At 38.3% G+C, this 13,636-nt stretch overlaps 2 long non-coding RNA genes across 2 annotated transcripts; one reads left to right on the top strand and one right to left on the bottom strand.

Moving 5' to 3' along the window:
• Positions 1-8,144: 8,144 nt before the first annotated feature.
• Positions 8,145-11,166, bottom strand: LOC124181676. The gene is made up of 2 exons (XR_006870537.1): positions 10,015-11,166; positions 8,145-8,483 (listed from the first exon to the last, which is right to left on the bottom strand). It is a non-coding gene; the product is annotated as an uncharacterized LOC124181676 (long non-coding RNA).
• On the top strand, positions 9,490-13,351 carry LOC124181675. Its single transcript, XR_006870536.1, has 2 exons — positions 9,490-9,702; positions 13,064-13,351. It is a non-coding gene; the product is annotated as an uncharacterized LOC124181675 (long non-coding RNA).
• Positions 13,352-13,636: the final 285 nt, after the last annotated feature.

The raw sequence follows: 13,636 nt of genomic DNA on the forward strand, positions 1-13,636 counted from the left end.
GAACCTATTATACATCAATTCGCATGTTTGATGACCAGACTGCTGCCACGATCCGCATTCAATGTTGGGTACATGACGAACTCATGATCAATACTCCATTGCGCATGGATTAGATACATTATGCATCATTGCATACACATATCGCAACATTATACATATATTACTCACACCTGCAGGAAGATACTGCGATTAATCCTTTTCTAAAGATCTGCTGTTTTCAGTAATATCCCGTGGCTATTTCTCTCACACGTTCAATGACGCACCGTCGTCGTCGTCGTCGTTCGTTTCTTGTTGCACGTTATATTATAATAAACTATAAACTCCGTTCTCTTCGCGTTACACCTGTAACAAGAAAAATCAAAACGAGACAAGATTAATCACCATAAATTTCGGTTAAAGAGTGTAAAAGTAACACGTAACGAATACGCAGGGTTTGAAAAACGTCTAGAATCTTGCAAGAAGAAAAAAAAAAAAAACAACAACAACCAACAACAAAGTCGTTGCGTGCAATAGTTGTACAGTTATAATATTCTCTACGTTACACGAGAAATTACTGTACACATTGTAGGCAGACTTTATGATCATTATTATATATGTTTGCTTATAGGGTTGTCGACGAGGATTTTACCTATACAACAATATGTCTGTACAGGCAACGTGTCCAATATGCAACATCGTGTCATCACCTACAAGGTGCATATCCGAGAATATATGAAGATAGAAAAGAAGGATAGATAAAGACAAAAAGAGAAGGAGAGAGAAGAGTGAAAGGCAAAGGGGTAGCGATTTTCGCGGGCAGAAATTCGGGCGAGTCTGCGGGGGTTGGGTGGGGCTGGAAGGGGGTTGGCGGCCGTGTGACGGGCGCCGGGGGTGGCGCCGCGACGCTCCGGCGCCTACCGGCCGCCGAGACGCTGCTGCTGATGCTGGGTGGCTGGATGGCTGGATGGCTGGCTCCATCCATACAGCTCCCTCTCTCTCTTTCTCTGCCCCTGCAAGAGTGCCGGGGATCGCGGACGATCCCCCACCCCCACCCCCTTCGTTCAACGCACACATCGTACAGGCACATACATAACACCTATAATACATAGGTAGATATATCTCACATCATACGTGCCCGCTAATAAACTATTCGCGTTACATGCTCTATTGTTTATTCGTCGACTTGTTTGTTTGTTTGTTTGTTTCTAACCGATTAATTATATCATACGATAGAATTAACAAAGTACGTGAGAAAACGAGAAAAGAGAACAGTTTTCGATACGCGCGATCGGTTGGAATTAGGTAGTGACGGCGTGAGAAAAAAAAAAAAAAAAGTTTCCTATTTTGGAAACCGTACACAGAGGTTTACTATATTATAGCCAAGTTTAAGGGAGGAATCGGCGGGGGGAGGTTGCAGAGCTGCATAGCATTTAATTTGGGAGAGTTGAAATTGATACCGATTACGTACCTACTTTTTTTTGTTAGGGTGAAGACAACCGATGTATTGTAACCCAAGTATTCTATAAGCACGTATACGTATATTGTATAGGTATAATAGTCTAAAGACTCGCGAATCGACATCACAACATTTCTCTCCTAATTCTCCTCCTGCTTCAGCTTATAGGTGTATATATATATATATATATATATACAATAGTATATACTCAATCTTCTTTGAGTTCTTCTTCACACGGATTTTTCCTCAAGTATTCAACCGTTTTTCGGAATATAACTCAGCGTGGATTTTTGTCACGTTTATACGGAGGTTAGGTAGAACTACCTTTGGGATCATATTTCTTATACTATTACGTATACGGTATACACGATATGTGTATACGAGGGTTATAATGATCTAGCTGCGGGCTTAGATTCTATTTTATCATCCGTCGAATCACTGGAATATCTATCGTGGAGGAAATGATGCATGCTTGTAATAAAAATTCACATACGGTATAGCAGAAGTTGAATTTACAGTCGCAGTATGAGGCTCAGTTTAATACTGCATTGAATATTGTACTGTAGTCGTTGTAGGAATCTTCTTGCAGAATCGGAATAATCGTCTTATTGACTGTACCGTATATACGTACGAATTTCTATTGCACCCTTTTCTCCGTGTACAATGATGCAAGCATGTTACACGCATATTCCAGGGTGGCCACAACTTTTTGGGAATAAAATTCCATGAGATTTCCATTTTTCCAGTACTAGTAAGTTACTAGGACCTAAATCGTTCAGCTCAATAACTCTACGTTCGTTTCAAATTCATTTCGAATTGAAGAAAAATGTAATGTACAAAAAAGTCATTTCAAGCCAATTTGTTTTCTCGACGAAAAATGTAGACTTGTTACCTCAAAAAATCCTTTCAAATTCCCATGACTGAAAACAGATACTTTCCATGACCAATCAACAAATCCCCTGACAATTCCAGGTTTTCGATGACCCCTTTTAAATACCCTGACATTTCCAGCTATTTTCCGGGTTTTCCAGATGTGTGGCCACCCTGTATTATACACTCGATGTATACAATGTTTGCATCCTACGTATACGTATTGTTATATAACGCATTGCACAACCGTATATTGTGCAACGCGTATTGTTGTCAATTTTTATTCGCGATGCAAGAAAAGAAAAGGAAAGAGGAAAGCAGCAGTTGCAGTGCCGGAAAAAGAAAAGGGCGTTACTCGACAAAAAGGGAACACAACTAATAGGGTCTTCCCACCGTAACAATCCTTCCTTCCAACCCACCCCTGTAATAAATCCCAAGACTCGGTAGGTATATAACCGTGATAACGAGATTGTGCGTCCGGCGTTAGCTGTTCAAATGCGCATACCTTACTCCTATCCAAGTTTTCTTCTTCTTTTTTTTTTTTTTGTTTTTTTTTTTTGCCAAAATTTCGTTGGCCGCAAATCTTCAATTTCGAAAGCAAAAGCGTTATTTTTGTATACACGAGCAACCTGTGTACCCTTGATTCGAAAATTGCCGTTGCATTATACCTGCTCGTATCCATCTACGTTACGCAATACACGTAGGTATATGTATAGATATATTTTTCGCAGCTTTGACCGGATTACATATTATATACATATGTAGCTATGTATATAAGAATACCTGTATAATACTTGTTGTATATTTATATTAACAATCCTAATTCATACAAAGTATACACGATACGTTATCCACACACACGTGCGTACAGCATATAGGTATACATAGATACACGTGTGATGCGGATTGACACTTTACTCCGTGGCACCCCCTCCTCCTCTCGCTCACTCTCTCTCTCTTTCTCCTTCGCATCCCTCGCTCATATTTAATCCAAGTTTACCCTTGTTTGTCGAGTTTTGGGTTACAGGTCGCCTAATGGATTATCCTTATATCTCATGGTGGGCCGTTCGTCCGCGCAGGCGCGTTATTTATACACATTATATATAAATATACCATCTGTATGTATGCATGCAGTAATACCGATGCATGTATACAACGCAGTATTGCACAATGTATTAATATATATAACTGCAGTTATGTAACGTTATTAATATTGTACATGCACGGAAGACGACCGATTTGAATCAAATCGTGGTGTTCACCACCATCTTATATAATATTATATGTATATCCTGAAGTTACATGACAATATGCAATCGCAGGATGCAGCAATTTCACTTATTGTTAGTTTCCTGCATGCATCCTTTACTGTATGCACGATATACATATGCATATAATTATTACATATAGGCATAATATGTGCCAAAGTGCACGTTTCGCTTCTTCGCATTTCTTATATGTAAGAAGGCGTATATGATACACATGCACACATACATATATACATATATATATATACCGGGTTTAGATGTATTGTAAGAATAGCGGACGCATTGCGTCCGGGGGTTCATATTTACTCAACTTATTAGAAGATTTCCACCCCTGCAGCTAGTATTATGTTATACATATGTGTGCACGTATATATACCATAATAACGTATACTATCTACACATATACATAGTTATGTATACCTAAGAGATTTTTATCCACAGACTGACTCACTAACTGCCTATGCACTTTCATGCTCTTGTTACCTCAGTGTGTAGTCTTCTTTTGTCCCATATATACGTATACTCCTATGTATTATTATCATTATTTTGCTTCTGAATTTTCTCTTACACGAGCATTCGCAGATCGTTTCATCTACAGCGACGCGAAAAATTGACATTAACCCTTCGAGTCATGGTGGTAAGTATTCTTACCACCTATTTTATATCCATTATTTGCATATTCAGAAGACTTTTCATCATAGTTCATTGCAGTTTTTTTCTATTTCTGATGGAATACCAATAGGTTTTCAATACGTGAAGAGTAATTATTGCGACGCAATGGAACCTGTGATTGTTAGAAACAAATCGATTGATTAAAATCGTTAAAATTGAAGGAATAATTCATTTCTCTCTGGTTTTGCATAGACTGTAAGTTTTTGGAGTCCCTGATTACGAATCTGAAATCGGATTTTGAAAATTCAGCATGGCAAATTTAATTAGCGACTTCGAAAACCCTTACGTCGAATTTTTTTAACCGGATTTTATCAAGTTCGAAATTTTCGTCCACCACATTGGATCCTACATGTTGAATCTATAAAATTTGATTTCAGATTCAAAAACCATGACATACTATCTTGTTATAAAACTTGACTCAGCACAATAATGTACGACTCAAAGGGTTAACGTTATTATATTAATTTTCGACACGGAAACGAGAACAAGAATAAATACACATGTCAGGAATATTAGAGACTGCACTAAGGGAAATTTTTAGTTTCGGTTACCGCTCAGTCCTCAATTATTTTCATTTTTTACCAAAATAGAAAAATATAGTTCTAGGTAGAAAATGAAAATTAGATTTCTAGCTGTTACCAGAAATTCTAGTATCCGTTACTACTCTTTCTCATTGCGATCACTGTTACTATATTTTCTTGCAACTGTTGCGAAAATTTAATGCTTGTGCAACAATAAATTGATTTTAAAGCCTTATTTAACTAAAAAAGTAGAGTAAACCTCACAAACTGATATTGCGTTGAAATAACCAAAAAAGGATCGACAATTGCGCAAAATGGTTAGGCGGAGCTCGTTTTTCGTAATTCCAACAATATTCAAAAAGTTTTTTTAACGATACCTGTTTTACTGAATTTTTCTAGTTACTGTAACAAATGAAATTTTTCTCAGTGTAGGTAAACACGGTATAGGTGGGTATACCTTATCAATACATCATGTCTGGAAACGGAGCCATAGATTAAGTATATATAATACCATCTACATATAAATATAACATGTTATGAAAACGATGATGGCTTTTACCGTGATAAGCATTACGAGCACAATTTTCCTATCCCATACGTATTTCATTTCATATATATTTAATCACTATTCTTCATTTATCTACACATAAGTACCTATACGTGCACTGATTTGGCCGTATATAAAATGGTATCGCATACTTATTGTTAGTTGTTAGGCTTATAACTTGATATATTTATAATATTAATGGGATAACGAGGAAGACTCCTACTGTAATCGCTGTATGTAACGAGTTTGCTTGTTTGTCCCTCGTCTATAACTAAATACGAGAAATATCCCGCCTGCATTCATAATACAACCGCCGCCGTGAAAATTGCCGAATAATTTCAAATTAGATCGTGCTCGTCATGCTTGCCCCATAATTTTTGCATGGTAACGAACCTTTCCGTTACGCTTGTTTATACGTGTAGAATTATATGTAATCGTATGTATCGAAATATACAATACCGCACAAAGAAGAAAGGACTTGAAAAAAAATTTTTAAAAATTTGTAGGGGACGTTGTAGAAATAAAAGAAATAATAATAACAACAACAAGACAACGTCGCTGTGTATTATTCTATACTTCGTTGAACGCGTCGTCGCGAATTATTTTCTTTCCTTCCTTTTTTCATATTCTTTGAACGCGTTTCTCCAACAACTACTCGTGTATCGTAATTTGTATAAAAACCATATAATCGTATTTTCGTTTTTCAAATTCAACATCACGCGTTAACCCTTTGAGTCACGCGTTATTGTGCTGAGTCAACTTTTGTAAAGAGATAGTATTATATGGGTTATGGGTTCGCTGATTACGAATCTGGAATCAGATTTCAAAGAATCAGGATGGCGGATCCAATGTGGTGGACAAAAATTTCAAATTTGATCAAATCCGGTCATTTAACTCTACGAACGGGTTTTCGGGGTTGCTGATTACGAATTTGAAATCAGATTTTGAAAATTCAACACGGTGAATCCAATCAACGATACAACAATTTACATTATGCCGCAATGATTACTCTCGAGTACCTATTGAAAATCTGATAGGATATTATCAGAAATAGTAAAAAACCGCCAAGAATTATGATGAAAAATTCTCCAAATATATAAAAAAAAAATGGATGTACGATAGGTGTTAAAAAAACGATCCTTACTGTAATATCCTCAATAAATACAGAACGACAGAGAAAGTGACAAGGAAAGTGGGGAAAAAAAAACCGCACAACAACGACAAGGACAACGGAAAATAAATAAATCAGGGCAAAAAAGAGGAGAAGCAAAAAAAAGCCTGCAGGACTGATGTCTCCCATAATTGCTAATTTTTACCGTACATAAGTGAATGATTTCTAATTTCGAGCACGAACCGCATAGCGAAAATATTGAAGGTACTGTGCTTATGATGTTTTGGGTATACGAATTGCCTCAGTCGTCTCGTCTCATCTCATCTCATCTCATCTCATCTCATCTCATTTCATTTCATTTCATCTCATTTCATCTCGTCTAATTGTCAGTGCGGCTGGACAATTAGCATCGCGCGTGCAGAAACAATTATGTCTAATGCATCGGACTGCAAAGCCACAACAAGACGACGCCTGCTGCATTTCTCCGCCGCCATGGTGGTCATGCTTGATACAAATCGCTCTGAACGCCCTTTCGTTACATTCGAATGAGTCGAAACTACTCGATTCTGGGTGCTGCTGCTCTGCTGGTGCAATGGGATAATTCGATTGACGCGCAGGAGACTTAATGTTGTACCTTACATGCATACGTACGAATACCCTTTTTTCGTGATTGACTTATAGATTAGTGATTACAGCCGCGTATGCATACAACTCATAGTTACAGCGATTAAAATTATATTTTTTCTCATAATACCTAAATAGTCTTTTAATCATATAACGTGTTGATTTTAATTTCTCTCGCACTATATTTTCGTCTTTCGTATCGATAAAAAATAAAACAACAACTACGGACAATTATGTAACGTGTTAACACACTTATTCAGTAATTGAACGGCGTTAATTTATTTCTGCATTTATTTTGCTGAATCGACGGTACATTGTGACGCGTATGACATTACACATAACTACAATGTATGTTTTGAATATCTCGTTAATTGTTCCGACATCTCTTCTCTCTCCCTCCTTTTCTTTTCTTGGTTTTCGACTACGTGTGTCTTTTATTTTCTTCTCTCATTGTCAGTTCTTGAACAAGCCACCACAGCGTCAGCTAGATCTCTGAATTTACATTACGACGAAAAACCTTTTTTACGATACGCACATATATATATATACATACATATACACATTCATATGTTATACCTTGAACTAAATGCCTGCCTAATGACGAATCCATGATGCATGTCCGTGACGAACGAATTGCGTCATAATTATGACCGATCAATTCATTGAATGAAAGTGTAAAAAAATGTTCAACGTGAAGTTACATTCTATAGTATGTATCGATTATGGATTGAACGATGGTAATCAATTACGTTATTATTATAGAGAAACAAAATATGACCACTTAGCAAATTTGTTTTTATTTTAGAACCGGAATTATAGACTGGAAGTGATAAAAATCGTCGAAAAAATGTAATCGGAAATGGCGGTGTATAATTTCTAGAACAAACGCAGAAAAATGATGTAGTCGTAAATTACAATTCTCCGTGACAAATTATACATATACGTGTAATATGTTATAAAAATAATTTCATCGAGGATTCCCAGACTTATATAAAAATATAAACTTTATTATTATTATTATACGTAACGTGAGGTTTCGTTTCCGGTGCAAGTAAATAATTATAAACCGCTCACGAGATAATTTTTTTTTTTTTTCAAACAAATTGTCGTTCACAACGAGGGCGGATCAATTTCTTGAATATTTTCGATCCTGGTCAAACTGTGTAATATAATTTACATCCACACAAATTGGCGAGGAATAAAGACGAAGAAGAAGAAGTGGGGGTGGTTAAAGTGTGATTAAAACGCTGAATATAGACCTTCCTTCCTTCCTAATTTTACTACATACGTCTTCTTCCCTGCTCATCAGCAGTTCTTCTTCTTCTTCTTCTTCTTCTTCTTTCTCCCACCTGGACCCGGCAGTTTCTTCAGAATATGATTTTCCCAGCCTATTTCCGAGCCTCAACGACGACGACGACGACGCTTCGCGACCTCTCTATTTATAAAAACTTGTGCCGGAACTTACTAATACTAATTTCTGTCCCCTCCCATGTTGTAATACATATATACATGTGTCAAATGTTGGGAGATCTGACTTCGGTACAACGAGTGAAACATATGATAAGAAACAACGAAAAAAAAAAAAATTCGAGTATATAAAAATCAGCGAAGGAGTAAAAGTTAATTCACAAATCGGTGATTATGTTTTCTCTATACATTCTGCTGTCGAGTTATTTTCCCGCTAGTCCATTGATCCGTAACGTTACAATCGACACGTGGGACAGCCGTAAAGTATGTATACGTAGAAGAATTTGATCAATCAATTAGTCGATTTATAGACGTGTGACCAGAAATAAGGCAGGCAAAGAGAAGCTTGCAAGGCGAAGGCAAAAGGCAGCTGTGTTTATGCGTGAACCTCAAACGCAGCCCACGTCCAGCAACCAAGGCAAGGCAAGAGGATAGAAGAACGCGTTATGTGTGCGCTTGTGGATAGACGTAAAATACACACAAGCAGCTCGAGAATATCGATGATAACATTCTGTACAAGACTAGAACACTGCCTGCTGATCTCTGGGGAACAAAACGTATCGAGTTATTTGAAGAGAAAGAATCAGACGTTCCCAGTTCCCTATCATAGTTAGACTGGTATTGTTGCTATCTTGCAATTAGTATTATCGGCTATGCGGAAAATATTCATGCGCACGTTATCGTCGATGATGTGAAAACGAATGAATCGAAATTTTTCAAACGAGTGGAAAGAAATTGATCTTAGACCTGTGTGTAAACAAACGGTCGGCCTAATTGCGTTGATACAAGTAAAAGAGAGACGGGATGGAATAATTGGCGTTATTCCTAACCTGTCAATTGTTTCTCAACCTCCTCTTTGACTCTAATTCTGAATCACGTCTATTTCGAGTGATGAATATATATGTACCTTGTACGCTACTACAGAGAGAAGCGAATGAATGATACACGCGTGAGAGTCGCGGTGTTTATCCGTACGGTCAAAATAGGCGAACGTCAGTCACAATAATATCATCGAGCTTCGCGATTCGCCGGGGGTGTAGAATTTCTCCCCTTTTTAGTGCCACTCGTCAGGGAGCTGAGCGAGAGGGATGAGAATCGCAGCAGCAAAAGTAAAAGTAACGCGATTGTGTAAATACGAAAACCCAAGTTGAGTAGCGAGCAGGGAACGCGGCAACATCGCTTTCCAGGTACTAACACGGTCAGCGGGACCGCAAGACTGAGTGTGTTAGAAAGAGAGAGACAGAGTGAGAGAACGGGAGTAGAGACGGAAAAACGCCCATCGTAGTAGGACATCTCCATAAATCGCATGGTTTAGGGAAATGACAGTAATGAGAGAAGTGAGGAATGGATACAAAAGGAGTGAGGCAGAGAGACAGAGAGAGAGAGAGAGAGAGAAATGTAGAAACTACAATAGGCAAAAATAAAATCAATAAACTTTCGAAGTTTCTTTAGATCGTCGGAAATATTCATCGCGTTGTAAAAATTGTCTGGCTACGTACCGTGCGTAGATTATCCTGCACATAGGTGGTCAAAACAACAACCCCCGATCCTCGTTGGCAATACTAGTCTCTCCGCCCCGTGTCTTAAATAAATCAATTGTCACACCGCCACTCTTAGCCTCTCTTCGGCGGATCGAGAACCAACCACCCGAACTACACCAGCGCCAAATCAGAGTCAGCGACTTAAGTCCGCATTCCGCGTTCCGGTTGTCGAAACGACGGAATTTCGTCAAGGATTTGATTTCCGAATTCTTGAATAAGTCACGATCGTCGGTTCGTTTCTGTTACTGTAGTTGCTTTCTCACACAATCTTTGGACAGATTTTTTCGTCCTGTCGAACGGTTTGTAATTCAGTCGGATTTTTTCGGAGTCACCGCAACACTGTCAAGTTGTCGATAATTTCCAGCACCTCGTAACTCGCGGTTCAATTCCGACGGACCGCTGTTCGAATCTTAACAAAACAACACACGATCGCACCGACTCGAATCGACTTTCGTATGTTTAACGACGAGGTGGATTATTTCAGGTTGTTTTTCACACGGTTAATACGATCGTCGATCTTTTGACCCCGTTCTCTCTCTTGTTCCAGATTCTTCTTCGATCTGTAAACTTGTTGATTCGGTATCGAAAACGGTGTTCGAATCGTCGGAACGATTAGATCGCGCGCTCCTGTACAACAAGAGATGAAACAAAACGAACGAAAGAGAGAGAGAAAGGGAAGGTCGAGAACTCGACGTATGTACGTTTCGTCGAGTTTCGGAATCTTTACCGTATAAGGAAGCGCGCGCGTTAAATGATCGCCAAAAATGCGAACGGCGTTTACCTTGCGTCTCGTGTAAAAAAATCGCTTGCTCTTCAACGGTTTATCCGTTATTTACTTCTTTTTTCAAGATTCGATGGCCAATCGTCACGCGTCGAACTTTGAATTTAAACACACTTGGCTTCACTCTCGCCGCGGTTTTTCATTTGCCCGTTCTAGCGAGACGGGGATAAATAGAAGAGAAGACTGAATAAAGTACGAAGATTTGATATTGTTAAGCGGAAGGCACGCTTTGCGCGTGACTCGCACGTCGTACACAATAATGCACGATACAAATTAACCAACCAACTAAAGAAATTATAAGTATACGAGTTCGGTCAGTCGTCGTTTTGCGGTCGCTGGCTGATTCAGCCTCCTGACATTGATATCGCATCGTTTCATGCGATACAATATACCCTTATATGGCGAACGGGAGGAAAAGCCATAGAAAGGAGAAACGAACTGCGCAGAATATGCATATACATAGAGATGTACTCAAACATTTCCAACATACAGCTTCCTCCCTGACTAGATAATGTTCATCCGTATCCTGTTATGACTCTGAATATTCAGTTAGAATATGAGACATAGAGAGAGAGAGAGAGAGAGAGAGAGAGAGAGAGAGAGAGAGAGAGAGAGAGAGAGAGAGAGAGAGAGAGACGGAGAGAGAGATGTTGACGTGTAAAAACTCGGCAATTAAATATGCGTGTAAATTTTTACGTCATTCTTTTGTTTTGATATTACATCAACGGAGAATTTTTCCCCGTATAAGCCGTTGTGCGAAGAAATGCATATAATAACATCGTAATAACAACGTCACAAGGAATTTGCAATTTAAATAAATAATTTCAAACTATAAAGAAAAATAATAAGTTATTAAGTAACGGGAAGCCCGTAGCTGCTGGAATCTCTGATCGGCTTGCGAAACAGTTTCACTCACATATTATACCGTAAGGCATGTGATACATGCGTTGGGCTGCAAGCCGAGATACGAAATGCGGAGAGACTGGGTTTGTTTGTTTGCATAACGTACAACCAGATTCTGTGGGCGCAGTTGATCGGTTTACTAAAAAGGGGCATGCGAAGCCCACACTCGATGTTATACCTGCATGGTGTGGAAACCGACGAATTAACACGCTATTAAACGATGCTGCTGCCGCTGCTTTCGCATCGTCGAAATTAGGGGAAAAAAGTCAAGATTCGTGATGGAAAACAGATGAAAATAGAATTTAAAGTTACCTATAGAAAAATCTGAAATTTGAAACCAATTGTGAGTTATTTACCCCCAAGGAGAGTCAAAAACAAACAACAACCTTGACCGTATTTGCTTGTATCTTTTTTTTCTGTCGAGAACTGAATCTAAAATTAATTCTCTGATCCGAAAAAAAATGGATTTTCAAACTTTCGATCAGGTCGAAGCGATTGGGGTTAAGTAAAAAAAAAATAGAAAAAAAACAGATCGCAATGAATTAAGGGGATAAAAACTACACATGGGAAGTTGAATTGAAAAACGAAACAAGTTTGAAGATTTCAGATGAATTTTCTCTTCCACGCCTGCAGCGTGCAGGTACATACATTACCGACGATTCGTTTCCAACCTAATCCTGAAGGCGGACACACCCATGATATGCGTGCGTATAATAATAACAAACGGGATGTATTAAATATAAATACGAGCAATGTAACGTTAAATTATCATGCAAACGCGGAAAAAAGACGTGACAGCTGCGCAATTTCCTTTAATATTCTTTTATCTTCGATAATCGTTTCAAACCCACCACGGAAGTGGTGAAAATAATACGTGAAATGTGTGATTACATTTATATACACACACATGCATATAACACATATCACGTGACAGACCGCAAGTTCTCAATTTATCACGCGAAGAACTTCGACGCTTATCTATTATATGATATATGTACGATAGAGGAACGTTTTTCCATCGAAGATTGAAGGAAAAAATAATCGAATTTTCTGGATATTCCATACTCTGTTTTAATTTTAATTCTCCAAACTGATGCCGCTTATTTTGTTTCCATCTTCAAAATGAACAACTCTCGCATAGTTTCACATCGAACGATTGCAGGCCGCGACAGTTTTCCCGAGTCCTTTTCACAACCAACATGTGCTGCCACCCATCGACGGTACGGCGAATGACGAAAAAGCCCGGGTGGCGAAAGATTCGAACTAATGATATAAATTGAGATATTCAATAATCAAATATATTATACGCGACTTTTGTCACAGGGTAATGGAAGATTTTTTAAACGTGCAAGAAGAAGAGAAAATCGTCGTAGAGATTCAATTTTGGTGTATTGATTAACTTTTCAATGAAAATTTGATCATTTTCTCTCGTCTGTAATAATTGTGCATACCGTTGGAATGGCAAACATTGTCACTTTACACTTAAGCTTATTGGCGCCAAAGAGAAGAAGGTATAACTCCGTATTGTATCACCAGTATTATTACTCCCGCCTTCTCTTCTATCCGCTCAATTATCTGTACACGTTAAACAATAAACAGCTTTCATAACGAGAATTAATCCATTGATTTCTAATTGTTAATAAGCGATCCACCTAAATCCAACACAGACTACGTAATACCCTTCCATTCCAGCTAACTTATTCTTGGTCCGAAACAAAATGCGAATTCGATTCTATACGAATTATGTGACAGTGACTGGCGATGAAGCCGACGTGAGAGATTGAGAGTCGTTGTCATATAATTCTTATAGAATCGAACTCGCATTTTGTTTCGCACCGATAGCCGGAGAGGGAAGGCATTAATGAATATTAGTGTACGATGTGTTTCCATATAAAT

Source organism: Neodiprion fabricii, chromosome 4 (genome assembly GCF_021155785.1).
Source record: "Neodiprion fabricii isolate iyNeoFabr1 chromosome 4, iyNeoFabr1.1, whole genome shotgun sequence".
NCBI lineage: Eukaryota > Metazoa > Arthropoda > Insecta > Hymenoptera > Diprionidae > Neodiprion > Neodiprion fabricii.